Consider the following 14,255-nt stretch of genomic DNA (forward strand, 5'->3'; position numbering starts at 1 on the left):
CCTGGATGGAGGGGCACCAGGAGTAGAGGAGCAGGAAGGGGAAGGGGGTGGCCGTGCGAGGGGACACTTTGAGGCCAAGTCCCAGCTTCAGCCTGATCCTCCTGGGAACCCCGGGGTGTACGTCACACCTCCTGGTTGTCCCGCTCTGAGACAAGGAGCCGGGCTTCGCATTCCCCCAGCAGCCAGTCGTGGGCTGAGGACACCTGGGGCGTTGGGAACTCCCTGGCTTCTCCTTGGCTTAACATCTGGAGCTGCTTGTGAATCGTGCCGCCACACACACCCAAGTGCAGGTGTCTTCTGCACAGACTGCGGGCCTCGCTCTTCTGAATGCCGCTAGCTCGCCACCCACCCACGGGTGAACCTGGTCAGGGTACTTTCTCTCGGGGGCAGACTCTGATCCCGGCGGGCTACCGGTGTCTCTGTTTGCTCGTTTCTTTCTTCCATTTCGGGAAAGGCTTCCTTACTGGGTGTGGAAATCTCCTATGCCTTTCCTCGCCTATTCTGTCAGCTTTAAAATTCTCTTTCAGTTGCCACCCTCACAGATGGATTAGGAAACTCTTTCCGGTGCACTCATTAGTGAAATGTCCTCAATGAAGCTGGAATCCAATATCTAATCGCCGATTTTTAGCGAGTCCACACGCCAGGGGGGTCGGGGTCCAATGCAGCCCCGGCCAGGCCCAGGCCCCTTGGACTGGGCCACAGGAGGACACAGAGGAGGGTCCCGGCCCCCACGGTCGCGTTGCCGGCAGTTCTCCAAGGGCTTGGGCGTTTTCCAGAGGTAGGAGATGGAGGGGACTGATTTCTTCAGCGCCCCACTAACCACGCCACCCCACCCATGGGACACATCCCAAGAGAGAGAGAGAGACGCCCCATACACTCGCTCCCCTCCCCCATGCGCTGTGCCCCAGCCCGGGCCCGGGGGAATAGGCGGCAGCCCACCCACAGGGTGGGGGGCGCAGCTGAAAGGGGTTGTCGGGGAGGGCGGCCCCTGCCTGGGGTCAAAGGGCGGGCGACCCGCGCGTGCGCAATCGGCGGCGGCGGCGGGGGCGGCCACGAGCTGGGGGTGGGCCAGGCGAGGAGAGGAAGGGGGCTGGAAGGTCTCCACCTTGGCGAGTCCAGCCGTGGAGGCGCATCTTGTGTGAGTGTGAGTGAGTGAGTGTGAGTGTGAGTGTGTGTGTGTGTGTGTGTGTGTGTATAGAGAGACAGCCCCCCACCCCGGCCCGCCGCTCCCTGCCCGCCCCGCCCCGCCCCGCCTGTCACCCCCGTCCCTCGGAGCCCGCCGGACCCGCCCGCCCGGTGCGGGTCAGCGCCGGCGCGGGGCCTGGGGCGGGAGGAGGCGGCGGGGAAGCGCAGAGAGGCTCGGCTTCTTGAGCGGGGCAGGGGCGCCCTCCGCCGTCTAGGGCCACACCACCCTGAACGCGCCCGATCTCGTCTGGTCTCGGAAGCTAAGCAGGGTCGGGCCTGGTTAGTACTTGGATGGGAGACCGCCTGGGAATACCGGGTGCCGTAGGCTTCTTTTTTTTTTTTTTTTTTTTTGCCTCTTGTTCTGTCCCCTCTCTGGGAGCGAGGCGGCGGCCCGGGGCGGGGGTCACCCCCACCCTCAGCGCCCGCCGCGGTGCCTGGCGCCCCAGCCCGCACCGTGGGGCCTCCTCTTGTCCCAAGCCGCGACACCGCCGTCACGCGGCAGCATGCGTGGCTTCTGGACTGTCAGGTCTCAGACCAAAGGTCTGCTCCGTGGGAACCGACACGCTGGAGGAAACCTTGAGAGTCTGAGAGGGGAGGGAGTTCCAGAAGAAGGCCAGGATGTCATTTTGAGGGAGTATGTGACCAGAACTCGTCCCGTTGCTTTTGGGGTTCTATGGGCTACACGTAGGAATCTTTGGTGGTGGCACCTGATGTTGGGGGATCCGGAGTCACACCCAGACCTGCCCCACAGGCCTCCTTTTACTTTTCTCTTCGGATTCATTATGTTTAAAAAGTGTCTCTTATCTCTATGATTGCATTTTCTTTTCTCTCTCTTTTCAAGCAGATGATGGGAGTCCAAGTATTAAGGTGACATGTGTTGCCCGTGCCCCCCTCCCCCCTGTGTTCTTATTCATTAACCTCTGATGTTGTTCCAGCGTATTGTGGGGGTACCAATGTTAAGGTCGGGTACGTTGCCCTCTCCCAGCCTCCCCCCTCGGGTCAGAGCCTCAAGTGCGCCCATCCCCCAGTCGGTGCGCACCCACCCCATTCCTAATGGAGGTGTATGCCCATCCCCTCCCCCCACCCGCCCGACACCCACCCGATGAAGGTGATTCCTCTGTGTCCACTTGGGTGTCCGTCGGTTCGTACCCATTTGCTGGTGAGCGCGAGCACGTGGTGCTCGTGTGTCCATTCTTGGGCTACCTGGCTTACTGGAACGGGTTCCAGCTCTGGCCAGGAGAACCACGAGAGGTGCCCTCTCACCGCTGCTCCTCCTAGCTGAATAGCACTCCGTGGTGTCCACGCGCCACATTTCATTTACGCACTCGTGGGTCGATGGGCACTCGGGTCGCTTCCAGGTCTTTGCGATTGTGACTTGTGCCCTGACTCTAACCCTAACCCTTACCCAGCCCCGTCTCCTCCTCGGCCCCTGCCTGACTGACTCCTTCCCGCCCGGCCTGTCACCTGTCACCGTCCTCTGCCCCTGCCTGACACGCTCCTCCCCGCCCGGGCCGTCACCGTCCTCGGCCCCTGCCTGACGGGGCTCCTCCGTCGCCTGGGCCTTCCAAGGGCTTGGTGTGGACGCTGGTTCCAGGACGCCCTCCCAGGAACCCGGTAGCAGGGCGGCCGCAGCGTCTCGCGCCACCCAACCGTCCGCCGGCCGGCGGCCGTCGCTAAGTGGCCTGCGGGGGACGTGCCCCCACTGTGGGGCGGGCGCCCAGCCTGGTGTCTTCTCTGAGGCCCCGTGGCTGCTTTTCCCCCCCCCGCAAGGGGAGAGCCGCGGAGGTGGGGACCGCCTCCTCGTGGGGACGTACACCCAGCTCTCCACGTCGGATTCCGGGGCTCTCTGTCCTGCCAGAAGGCCCAGCTGGCCTGCGGGTCCTTAGAGTGGCAAAAACATCCGAAAACTGAGATTGAGGGTCCGGTGGTTGTCTGCACTTTTGTGCTGGGCACCCCAGGGAGGCCCGGGGGCTGGCTGGACAACGCGGTCTGCTGGGCGGGGGGGGGGTTTGGAGGAGCAACTCATGCCCTTTGCACTTTGGGTAGCAAGTGTCTGAGGTGTCTCTGAGCCCTGCGCCATGTCGGGGGTGGGGGTGGGAGGTCGGGGAAGGGGTGGAGGAGCAGGAGGAGGAGGAGGAGGAGGAGGTGGGAAGGGCCGTGGCCTGCAGTCGTGTTCCCGGGGTGGCTTCTTCCACAGGCTGCTTGGCCTGGGCTCCCTGCACCTGGGCCTTTGGAGGACTGGCCCTGTGCTTGCCAACGCTTCCCCTGCAGGGACCCAGAGCTGGGAGGTTGCATCTCTCAGCCCTGGGTCGGGCAGAGCCCCAGCGGGCCATGCCCACAACCTCTCTCAGCACGGGTCCCCCAGAAGGCTCCTTTGGGACCAGGATTCTCTTGCGGGTGACTCTTTAAGGTCTGGCCCCTGGATGGAGGGGCACCAGGAGTAGAGGAGCAGGAAGGGGAAGGGGGTGGCCGTGCGAGGGGACACTTTGAGGCCAAGTCCCAGCTTCAGCCTGATCCTCCTGGGAACCCCGGGGTGTACGTCACACCTCCTGGTTGTCCCGCTCTGAGACAAGGAGCCGGGCTTCGCATTCCCCCAGCAGCCAGTCGTGGGCTGAGGACACCTGGGGCGTTGGGAACTCCCTGGCTTCTCCTTGGCTTAACATCTGGAGCTGCTTGTGAATCGTGCCGCCACACACACCCGAGTGCAGGTGTCTTCTGCACAGACTGCGGGCCTCGCTCTTCTGAATGCCGCTAGCTCGCCACCCACCCACGGGTGAACCTGGTCAGGGTACTTTCTCTCGGGGGCAGACTCTGATCCTGGCGGGCTACCGGTGTCTCTGTTTGCTCGTTTCTTTCTTCCATTTCGGGAAAGGCTTCCTTACTGGGTGTGGAAATCTCCTATGCCTTTCCTCGCCTATTCTGTCAGCTTTAAAATTCTCTTTCAGTTGCCACCCTCACAGATGGATTAGGAAACTCTTTCCGGTGCACTCATTAGTGAAATGACCTCAATGAAGCTGGAATCCAATATCTAATCGCCGATTTTTAGCGAGTCCACACGCCAGGGTGGTCGGGGTCCAATGCAGCCCCGGCCAGGCCCAGGCCCCTTGGACTGGGCCACAGGAGGACACAGAGGAGGGTCCCGGCCCCCACGGTCGCGTTGCCGGCAGTTCTCCAAGGGCTTGGGCGTTTTCCAGAGGTAGGAGATGGAGGGGACTGATTTCTTCAGCGCCCCACTAACCACGCCACCCCACCCATGGGACACATCCCAAGAGAGAGAGAGAGACGCCCCATACACTCGCTCCCCTCCCCCATGCGCTGTGCCCCAGCCCGGGCCCGGGGGAATAGGCGGCAGCCCACCCACAGGGTGGGGGGCGCAGCTGAAAGGGGTTGTCGGGGAGGGCGGCCCCTGCCTGGGGTCAAAGGGCGGGCGACCCGCGCGTGCGCAATCGGCGGCGGCGGCGGGGGCGGCCACGAGCTGGGGGTGGGCCAGGCGAGGAGAGGAAGGGGGCTGGAAGGTCTCCACCTTGGCGAGTCCAGCCGTGGAGGCGCATCTTGTGTGAGTGTGAGTGAGTGAGTGTGAGTGTGAGTGTGTGTGTGTGTGTGTGTGTGTGTGTGTGTGTGTATAGAGAGACAGCCCCCCACCCCGGCCCGCCGCTCCCTGCCCGCCCCGCCCCGCCCCGCCTGTCACCCCCGTCCCTCGGAGCCCGCCGGACCCGGCCGGTGAACTCAACAGGCCCGCCCGGTGCGGGTCAGCGCCGGCGCGGGGCCTGGGGCGGGAGGAGGCGGCGGGGAAGCGCAGAGAGGCTCGGCTTCTTGAGCGGGGCAGGGGCGCCCTCCGCCGTCTAGGGCCACACCACCCTGAACGCGCCCGATCTCGTCTGGTCTCGGAAGCTAAGCAGGGTCGGGCCTGGTTAGTACTTGGATGGGAGACCGCCTGGGAATACCGGGTGCCGTAGGCTTCTTTTTTTTTTTTTTTTTTTTGCCTCTTGTTCTGTCCCCTCTCTGGGAGCGAGGCGGCGGCCCGGGGCGGGGGTCACCCCCACCCTCAGCGCCCGCCGCGGTGCCTGGCGCCCCAGCCCGCACCGTGGGGCCTCCTCTTGTCCCAAGCCACGACACCGCCGTCACGCGGCAGCATGCGTGGCTTCTGGACTGTCAGGTCTCAGACCAAAGGTCTGCTCCGTGGGAACCGACACGCTGGAGGAAACCTTGAGAGTCTGAGAGGGGAGGGAGTTCCAGAAGAAGGCCAGGATGTCATTTTGAGGGAGTATGTGACCAGAACTCGTCCCGTTGCTTTTGGGGTTCTATGGGCTACACGTAGGAATCTTTGGTGGTGGCACCTGATGTTGGGGGATCCGGAGTCACACCCAGACCTGCCCCACAGGCCTCCTTTTACTTTTCTCTTCGGATTCATTATGTTTAAAAAGTGTCTCTTATCTCTATGATTGCATTTTCTTTTCTCTCTCTTTTCAAGCAGATGATGGGAGTCCAAGTATTAAGGTGACATGTGTTGCCCGTGCCCCCCTCCCCCCTGTGTTCTTATTCATTAACCTCTGATGTTGTTCCAGCGTATTGTGGGGGTACCAATGTTAAGGTCGGGTACGTTGCCCTCTCCCAGCCTCCCCCCTCGGGTCAGAGCCTCAAGTGCGCCCATCCCCCAGTCGGTGCGCACCCACCCCATTCCTAATGGAGGTGTATGCCCATCCCCTCCCCCCACCCGCCCGACACCCACCCGATGAAGGTGATTCCTCTGTGTCCACTTGGGTGTCCGTCGGTTCGTACCCATTTGCTGGTGAGCGCGAGCACGTGGTGCTCGTGTGTCCATTCTTGGGCTACCTGGCTTACTGGAACGGGTTCCAGCTCTGGCCAGGAGAACCACGAGAGGTGCCCTCTCACCGCTGCTCCTCCTAGCTGAATAGCACTCCGTGGTGTCCACGCGCCACATTTCATTTACGCACTCGTGGGTCGATGGGCACTCGGGTCGCTTCCAGGTCTTTGCGATTGTGACTTGTGCCCTGACTCTAACCCTAACCCTTACCCAGCCCCGTCTCCTCCTCGGCCCCTGCCTGACTGACTCCTTCCCGCCCGGCCTGTCACCTGTCACCGTCCTCTACCCCTGCCTGACACGCTCCTCCCCGCCCGGGCCGTCACCGTCCTCGGCCCCTGCCTGACGGGGCTCCTCCGTCGCCTGGGCCTTCCAAGGGCTTGGTGTGGACGCTGGTTCCAGGACGCCCTCCCAGGAACCCGGTAGCAGGGCGGCCGCAGCGTCTCGCGCCACCCAACCGTCCGCCGGCCGGCGGCCGTCGCTAAGTGGCCTGCGGGGGACGTGCTCCCACTGTGGGGCAGGCGCCCAGCCTGGTGTCTTCTCTGAGGCCCCGTGGCTGCTTTTCCCCCCCCGCAAGGGGAGAGCCGCGGAGGTGGGGACCGCCTCCTCGTGGGGACGTACACCCAGCTCTCCACGTCGGATTCCGGGGCTCTCTGTCCTGCCAGAAGGCCCAGCTGGCCTGCGGGTCCTTAGAGTGGCAAAAACATCCGAAAACTGAGATTGAGGGTCTGGTGGTTGTCTGCACTTTTGTGCTGGGCACCCCAGGGAGGCCCGGGGGCTGGCTGGACAACGCGGTCTGCTGGGCGGGGGGGGGGTTTGGAGGAGCAACTGATGCCCTTTGCACTTTGGGTAGCAAGTGTCTGAGGTGTCTCTGAGCCCTGCGCCATGTCGGGGGTGGGGGTGGGAGGTCGGGGGGGGGGTGGAGGAGCAGGAGGAGGAGGAGGAGGAGGAGGTGGGAAGGGCCGTGGCCTGCAGTCGTGTTCCAGGGGTGGCTTCTTCCACAGGCTGCTTGGCCTGGGCTCCCTGCACCTGGGCCTTTGGAGGACTGGCCCTGTGCTTGCCAACGCTTCCCCTGCAGGGACCCAGAGCTGGGAGGTTGCATCTCTCAGCCCTGGGTCGGGCAGAGCCCCAGCGGGCCATGCCCACAACCTCTCTCAGCACGGGTCCCCCAGAAGGCTCCTTTGGGACCAGGATTCTCTTGCGGGTGACTCTTTAAGGTCTGGCCCCTGGATGGAGGGGCACCAGGAGTAGAGGAGCAGGAAGGGGAAGGGGGTGGCCGTGCGAGGGGACACTTTGAGGCCAAGTCCCAGCTTCAGCCTGATCCTCCTGGGAACCCCGGGGTGTACGTCACACCTCCTGGTTGTCCCGCTCTGAGACAAGGAGCCGGGCTTCGCATTCCCCCAGCAGCCAGTCGTGGGCTGAGGACACCTGGGGCGTTGGGAACTCCCTGGCTTCTCCTTGGCTTAACATCTGGAGCTGCTTGTGAATCGTGCCGCCACACACACCCGAGTGCAGGTGTCTTCTGCACAGACTGCGGGCCTCGCTCTTCTGAATGCCGCTAGCTCGCCACCCACCCACGGGTGAACCTGGTCAGGGTACTTTCTCTCGGGGGCAGACTCTGATCCTGGCGGGCTACCGGTGTCTCTGTTTGCTCGTTTCTTTCTTCCATTTCGGGAAAGGCTTCCTTACTGGGTGTGGAAATCTCCTATGCCTTTCCTCGCCTATTCTGTCAGCTTTAAAATTCTCTTTCAGTTGCCACCCTCACAGATGGATTAGGAAACTCTTTCCGGTGCACTCATTAGTGAAATGACCTCAATGAAGCTGGAATCCAATATCTAATCGCCGATTTTTAGCGAGTCCACACGCCAGGGTGGTCGGGGTCCAATGCAGCCCCGGCCAGGCCCAGGCCCCTTGGACTGGGCCACAGGAGGACACAGAGGAGGGTCCCGGCCCCCACGGTCGCGTTGCCGGCAGTTCTCCAAGGGCTTGGGCGTTTTCCAGAGGTAGGAGATGGAGGGGACTGATTTCTTCAGCGCCCCACTAACCACGCCACCCCACCCATGGGACACATCCCAAGAGAGAGAGAGAGACGCCCCATACACTCGCTCCCCTCCCCCATGCGCTGTGCCCCAGCCCGGGCCCGGGGGAATAGGCGGCAGCCCACCCACAGGGTGGGGGGCGCAGCTGAAAGGGGTTGTCGGGGAGGGCGGCCCCTGCCTGGGGTCAAAGGGCGGGCGACCCGCGCGTGCGCAATCGGCGGCGGCGGCGGGGGCGGCCACGAGCTGGGGGTGGGCCAGGCGAGGAGAGGAAGGGGGCTGGAAGGTCTCCACCTTGGCGAGTCCAGCCGTGGAGGCGCATCTTGTGTGAGTGTGAGTGAGTGAGTGTGAGTGTGAGTGTGTGTGTGTGTGTGTGTGTGTGTATAGAGAGACAGCCCCCCACCCCGGCCCGCCGCTCCCTGCCCGCCCCGCCCCGCCCCGCCTGTCACCCCCGTCCCTCGGAGCCCGCCGGACCCGCCCGCCCGGTGCGGGTCAGCGCCGGCGCGGGGCCTGGGGCGGGAGGAGGCGGCGGGGAAGCGCAGAGAGGCTCGGCTTCTTGAGCGGGGCAGGGGCGCCCTCCGCCGTCTAGGGCCACACCACCCTGAACGCGCCCGATCTCGTCTGGTCTCGGAAGCTAAGCAGGGTCGGGCCTGGTTAGTACTTGGATGGGAGACCGCCTGGGAATACCGGGTGCCGTAGGCTTCTTTTTTTTTTTTTTTTTTTTTGCCTCTTGTTCTGTCCCCTCTCTGGGAGCGAGGCGGCGGCCCGGGGCGGGGGTCACCCCCACCCTCAGCGCCCGCCGCGGTGCCTGGCGCCCCAGCCCGCACCGTGGGGCCTCCTCTTGTCCCAAGCCGCGACACCGCCGTCACGCGGCAGCATGCGTGGCTTCTGGACTGTCAGGTCTCAGACCAAAGGTCTGCTCCGTGGGAACCGACACGCTGGAGGAAACCTTGAGAGTCTGAGAGGGGAGGGAGTTCCAGAAGAAGGCCAGGATGTCATTTTGAGGGAGTATGTGACCAGAACTCGTCCCGTTGCTTTTGGGGTTCTATGGGCTACACGTAGGAATCTTTGGTGGTGGCACCTGATGTTGGGGGATCCGGAGTCACACCCAGACCTGCCCCACAGGCCTCCTTTTACTTTTCTCTTCGGATTCATTATGTTTAAAAAGTGTCTCTTATCTCTATGATTGCATTTTCTTTTCTCTCTCTTTTCAAGCAGATGATGGGAGTCCAAGTATTAAGGTGACATGTGTTGCCCGTGCCCCCCTCCCCCCTGTGTTCTTATTCATTAACCTCTGATGTTGTTCCAGCGTATTGTGGGGGTACCAATGTTAAGGTCGGGTACGTTGCCCTCTCCCAGCCTCCCCCCTCGGGTCAGAGCCTCAAGTGCGCCCATCCCCCAGTCGGTGCGCACCCACCCCATTCCTAATGGAGGTGTATGCCCATCCCCTCCCCCCACCCGCCCGACACCCACCCGATGAAGGTGATTCCTCTGTGTCCACTTGGGTGTCCGTCGGTTCGTACCCATTTGCTGGTGAGCGCGAGCACGTGGTGCTCGTGTGTCCATTCTTGGGCTACCTGGCTTACTGGAACGGGTTCCAGCTCTGGCCAGGAGAACCACGAGAGGTGCCCTCTCACCGCTGCTCCTCCTAGCTGAATAGCACTCCGTGGTGTCCACGCGCCACATTTCATTTACGCACTCGTGGGTCGATGGGCACTCGGGTCGCTTCCAGGTCTTTGCGATTGTGACTTGTGCCCTGACTCTAACCCTAACCCTTACCCAGCCCCGTCTCCTCCTCGGCCCCTGCCTGACTGACTCCTTCCCGCCCGGCCTGTCACCTGTCACCGTCCTCTACCCCTGCCTGACACGCTCCTCCCCGCCCGGGCCGTCACCGTCCTCGGCCCCTGCCTGACGGGGCTCCTCCGTCGCCTGGGCCTTCCAAGGGCTTGGTGTGGACGCTGGTTCCAGGACGCCCTCCCAGGAACCCGGTAGCAGGGCGGCCGCAGCGTCTCGCGCCACCCAACCGTCCGCCGGCCGGCGGCCGTCGCTAAGTGGCCTGCGGGGGACGTGCTCCCACTGTGGGGCGGGCGCCCAGCCTGGTGTCTTCTCTGAGGCCCCGTGGCTGCTTTTCCCCCCCCGCAAGGGGAGAGCCGCGGAGGTGGGGACCGCCTCCTCGTGGGGACGTACACCCAGCTCTCCACGTCGGATTCCGGGGCTCTCTGTCCTGCCAGAAGGCCCAGCTGGCCTGCGGGTCCTTAGAGTGGCAAAAACATCCGAAAACTGAGATTGAGAGTCTGGTGGTTGTCTGCACTTTTGTGCTGGGCACCCCAGGGAGGCCCGGGGGCTGGCTGGACAACGCGGTCTGCTGGGCGGGGGGGGGGGGTTTGGAGGAGCAACTGATGCCCTTTGCACTTTGGGTAGCAAGTGTCTGAGGTGTCTCTGAGCCCTGCGCCATGTCGGGGGTGGGGGTGGGAGGTCGGGGGGGGTGGAGGAGCAGGAGGAGGAGGAGGAGGAGGAGGTGGGTAGGGCCGTGGCCTGCAGTCGTGTTCCCGGGGTGGCTTCTTCCACAGGCTGCTTGGCCTGGGCTCCCTGCACCTGGGCCTTTGGAGGACTGGCCCTGTGCTTGCCAACGCTTCCCCTGCAGGGACCCAGAGCTGGGAGGTTGCATCTCTCAGCCCTGGGTCGGGCAGAGCCCCAGCGGGCCATGCCCACAACCTCTCTCAGCACGGGTCCCCCAGAAGGCTCCTTTGGGACCAGGATTCTCTTGCGGGTGACTCTTTAAGGTCTGGCCCCTGGATGGAGGGGCACCAGGAGTAGAGGAGCAGGAAGGGGAAGGGGGTGGCCGTGCGAGGGGACACTTTGAGGCCAAGTCCCAGCTTCAGCCTGATCCTCCTGGGAACCCCGGGGTGTACGTCACACCTCCTGGTTGTCCCGCTCTGAGACAAGGAGCCGGGCTTCGCATTCCCCCAGCAGCCAGTCGTGGGCTGAGGACACCTGGGGCGTTGGGAACTCCCTGGCTTCTCCTTGGCTTAACATCTGGAGCTGCTTGTGAATCGTGCCGCCACACACACCCAAGTGCAGGTGTCTTCTGCACAGACTGCGGGCCTCGCTCTTCTGAATGCCGCTAGCTCGCCACCCACCCACGGGTGAACCTGGTCAGGGTACTTTCTCTCGGGGGCAGACTCTGATCCCGGCGGGCTACCGGTGTCTCTGTTTGCTCGTTTCTTTCTTCCATTTCGGGAAAGGCTTCCTTACTGGGTGTGGAAATCTCCTATGCCTTTCCTCGCCTATTCTGTCAGCTTTAAAATTCTCTTTCAGTTGCCACCCTCACAGATGGATTAGGAAACTCTTTCCGGTGCACTCATTAGTGAAATGTCCTCAATGAAGCTGGAATCCAATATCTAATCGCCGATTTTTAGCGAGTCCACACGCCAGGGGGGTCGGGGTCCAATGCAGCCCCGGCCAGGCCCAGGCCCCTTGGACTGGGCCACAGGAGGACACAGAGGAGGGTCCCGGCCCCCACGGTCGCGTTGCCGGCAGTTCTCCAAGGGCTTGGGCGTTTTCCAGAGGTAGGAGATGGAGGGGACTGATTTCTTCAGCGCCCCACTAACCACGCCACCCCACCCATGGGACACATCCCAAGAGAGAGAGAGAGACGCCCCATACACTCGCTCCCCTCCCCCATGCGCTGTGCCCCAGCCCGGGCCCGGGGGAATAGGCGGCAGCCCACCCACAGGGTGGGGGGCGCAGCTGAAAGGGGTTGTCGGGGAGGGCGGCCCCTGCCTGGGGTCAAAGGGCGGGCGACCCGCGCGTGCGCAATCGGCGGCGGCGGCGGGGGCGGCCACGAGCTGGGGGTGGGCCAGGCGAGGAGAGGAAGGGGGCTGGAAGGTCTCCACCTTGGCGAGTCCAGCCGTGGAGGCGCATCTTGTGTGAGTGTGAGTGAGTGAGTGTGAGTGTGAGTGTGTGTGTGTGTGTGTGTGTGTGTATAGAGAGACAGCCCCCCACCCCGGCCCGCCGCTCCCTGCCCGCCCCGCCCCGCCCCGCCTGTCACCCCCGTCCCTCGGAGCCCGCCGGACCCGCCCGCCCGGTGCGGGTCAGCGCCGGCGCGGGGCCTGGGGCGGGAGGAGGCGGCGGGGAAGCGCAGAGAGGCTCGGCTTCTTGAGCGGGGCAGGGGCGCCCTCCGCCGTCTAGGGCCACACCACCCTGAACGCGCCCGATCTCGTCTGGTCTCGGAAGCTAAGCAGGGTCGGGCCTGGTTAGTACTTGGATGGGAGACCGCCTGGGAATACCGGGTGCCGTAGGCTTCTTTTTTTTTTTTTTTTTTTTTGCCTCTTGTTCTGTCCCCTCTCTGGGAGCGAGGCGGCGGCCCGGGGCGGGGGTCACCCCCACCCTCAGCGCCCGCCGCGGTGCCTGGCGCCCCAGCCCGCACCGTGGGGCCTCCTCTTGTCCCAAGCCGCGACACCGCCGTCACGCGGCAGCATGCGTGGCTTCTGGACTGTCAGGTCTCAGACCAAAGGTCTGCTCCGTGGGAACCGACACGCTGGAGGAAACCTTGAGAGTCTGAGAGGGGAGGGAGTTCCAGAAGAAGGCCAGGATGTCATTTTGAGGGAGTATGTGACCAGAACTCGTCCCGTTGCTTTTGGGGTTCTATGGGCTACACGTAGGAATCTTTGGTGGTGGCACCTGATGTTGGGGGATCCGGAGTCACACCCAGACCTGCCCCACAGGCCTCCTTTTACTTTTCTCTTCGGATTCATTATGTTTAAAAAGTGTCTCTTATCTCTATGATTGCATTTTCTTTTCTCTCTCTTTTCAAGCAGATGATGGGAGTCCAAGTATTAAGGTGACATGTGTTGCCCGTGCCCCCCTCCCCCCTGTGTTCTTATTCATTAACCTCTGATGTTGTTCCAGCGTATTGTGGGGGTACCAATGTTAAGGTCGGGTACGTTGCCCTCTCCCAGCCTCCCCCCTCGGGTCAGAGCCTCAAGTGCGCCCATCCCCCAGTCGGTGCGCACCCACCCCATTCCTAATGGAGGTGTATGCCCATCCCCTCCCCCCACCCGCCCGACACCCACCCGATGAAGGTGATTCCTCTGTGTCCACTTGGGTGTCCGTCGGTTCGTACCCATTTGCTGGTGAGCGCGAGCACGTGGTGCTCGTGTGTCCATTCTTGGGCTACCTGGCTTACTGGAACGGGTTCCAGCTCTGGCCAGGAGAACCACGAGAGGTGCCCTCTCACCGCTGCTCCTCCTAGCTGAATAGCACTCCGTGGTGTCCACGCGCCACATTTCATTTACGCACTCGTGGGTCGATGGGCACTCGGGTCGCTTCCAGGTCTTTGCGATTGTGACTTGTGCCCTGACTCTAACCCTAACCCTTACCCAGCCCCGTCTCCTCCTCGGCCCCTGCCTGACTGACTCCTTCCCGCCCGGCCTGTCACCTGTCACCGTCCTCTGCCCCTGCCTGACACGCTCCTCCCCGCCCGGGCCGTCACCGTCCTCGGCCCCTGCCTGACGGGGCTCCTCCGTCGCCTGGGCCTTCCAAGGGCTTGGTGTGGACGCTGGTTCCAGGACGCCCTCCCAGGAACCCGGTAGCAGGGCGGCCGCAGCGTCTCGCGCCACCCAACCGTCCGCCGGCCGGCGGCCGTCGCTAAGTGGCCTGCGGGGGACGTGCCCCCACTGTGGGGCGGGCGCCCAGCCTGGTGTCTTCTCTGAGGCCCCGTGGCTGCTTTTCCCCCCCCCGCAAGGGGAGAGCCGCGGAGGTGGGGACCGCCTCCTCGTGGGGACGTACACCCAGCTCTCCACGTCGGATTCCGGGGCTCTCTGTCCTGCCAGAAGGCCCAGCTGGCCTGCGGGTCCTTAGAGTGGCAAAAACATCCGAAAACTGAGATTGAGGGTCCGGTGGTTGTCTGCACTTTTGTGCTGGGCACCCCAGGGAGGCCCGGGGGCTGGCTGGACAACGCGGTCTGCTGGGCGGGGGGGGGGTTTGGAGGAGCAACTGATGCCCTTTGCACTTTGGGTAGCAAGTGTCTGAGGTGTCTCTGAGCCCTGCGCCATGTCGGGGGTGGGGGTGGGAGGTCGGGGGGGGGGTGGAGGAGCAGGAGGAGGAGGAGGTGGGAAGGGCCGTGGCCTGCAGTCGTGTTCCCGGGGTGGCTTCTTCCACAGGCTGCTTGGCCTGGGCTCCCTGCACCTGGGCCTTTGGAGGACTGGCCC

The 14,255-nt window shown here is 63.6% G+C and overlaps 4 non-coding genes across 4 annotated transcripts; all 4 read left to right on the forward strand.

Annotated features, from left to right (window-relative positions):
• Positions 1-1,394: 1,394 nt before the first annotated feature.
• LOC142874559 (5S ribosomal RNA) lies at positions 1,395-1,513 on the forward strand. The gene has a single exon (XR_012922265.1). It is a non-coding gene; the product is annotated as a 5S ribosomal RNA (ribosomal RNA).
• Positions 1,514-5,025: 3,512 nt separating this feature from the next.
• LOC142874571 (5S ribosomal RNA) lies at positions 5,026-5,144 on the forward strand. Its single transcript, XR_012922266.1, has one exon. It is a non-coding gene; the product is annotated as a 5S ribosomal RNA (ribosomal RNA).
• Positions 5,145-8,626: 3,482 nt separating this feature from the next.
• Positions 8,627-8,745, forward strand: LOC142874583 (5S ribosomal RNA). The gene has a single exon (XR_012922267.1). It is a non-coding gene; the product is annotated as a 5S ribosomal RNA (ribosomal RNA).
• A 3,483-nt stretch (positions 8,746-12,228) lies between these two features.
• LOC142874591 (5S ribosomal RNA) lies at positions 12,229-12,347 on the forward strand. Its single transcript, XR_012922268.1, has one exon. It is a non-coding gene; the product is annotated as a 5S ribosomal RNA (ribosomal RNA).
• The last annotated feature ends 1,908 nt before the right edge of the window (positions 12,348-14,255 follow it).

The sequence above is a fragment of the Microcebus murinus genome, chromosome 12 (assembly GCF_040939455.1).
Source record: "Microcebus murinus isolate Inina chromosome 12, M.murinus_Inina_mat1.0, whole genome shotgun sequence".
Lineage (NCBI taxonomy): Eukaryota > Metazoa > Chordata > Mammalia > Primates > Cheirogaleidae > Microcebus > Microcebus murinus.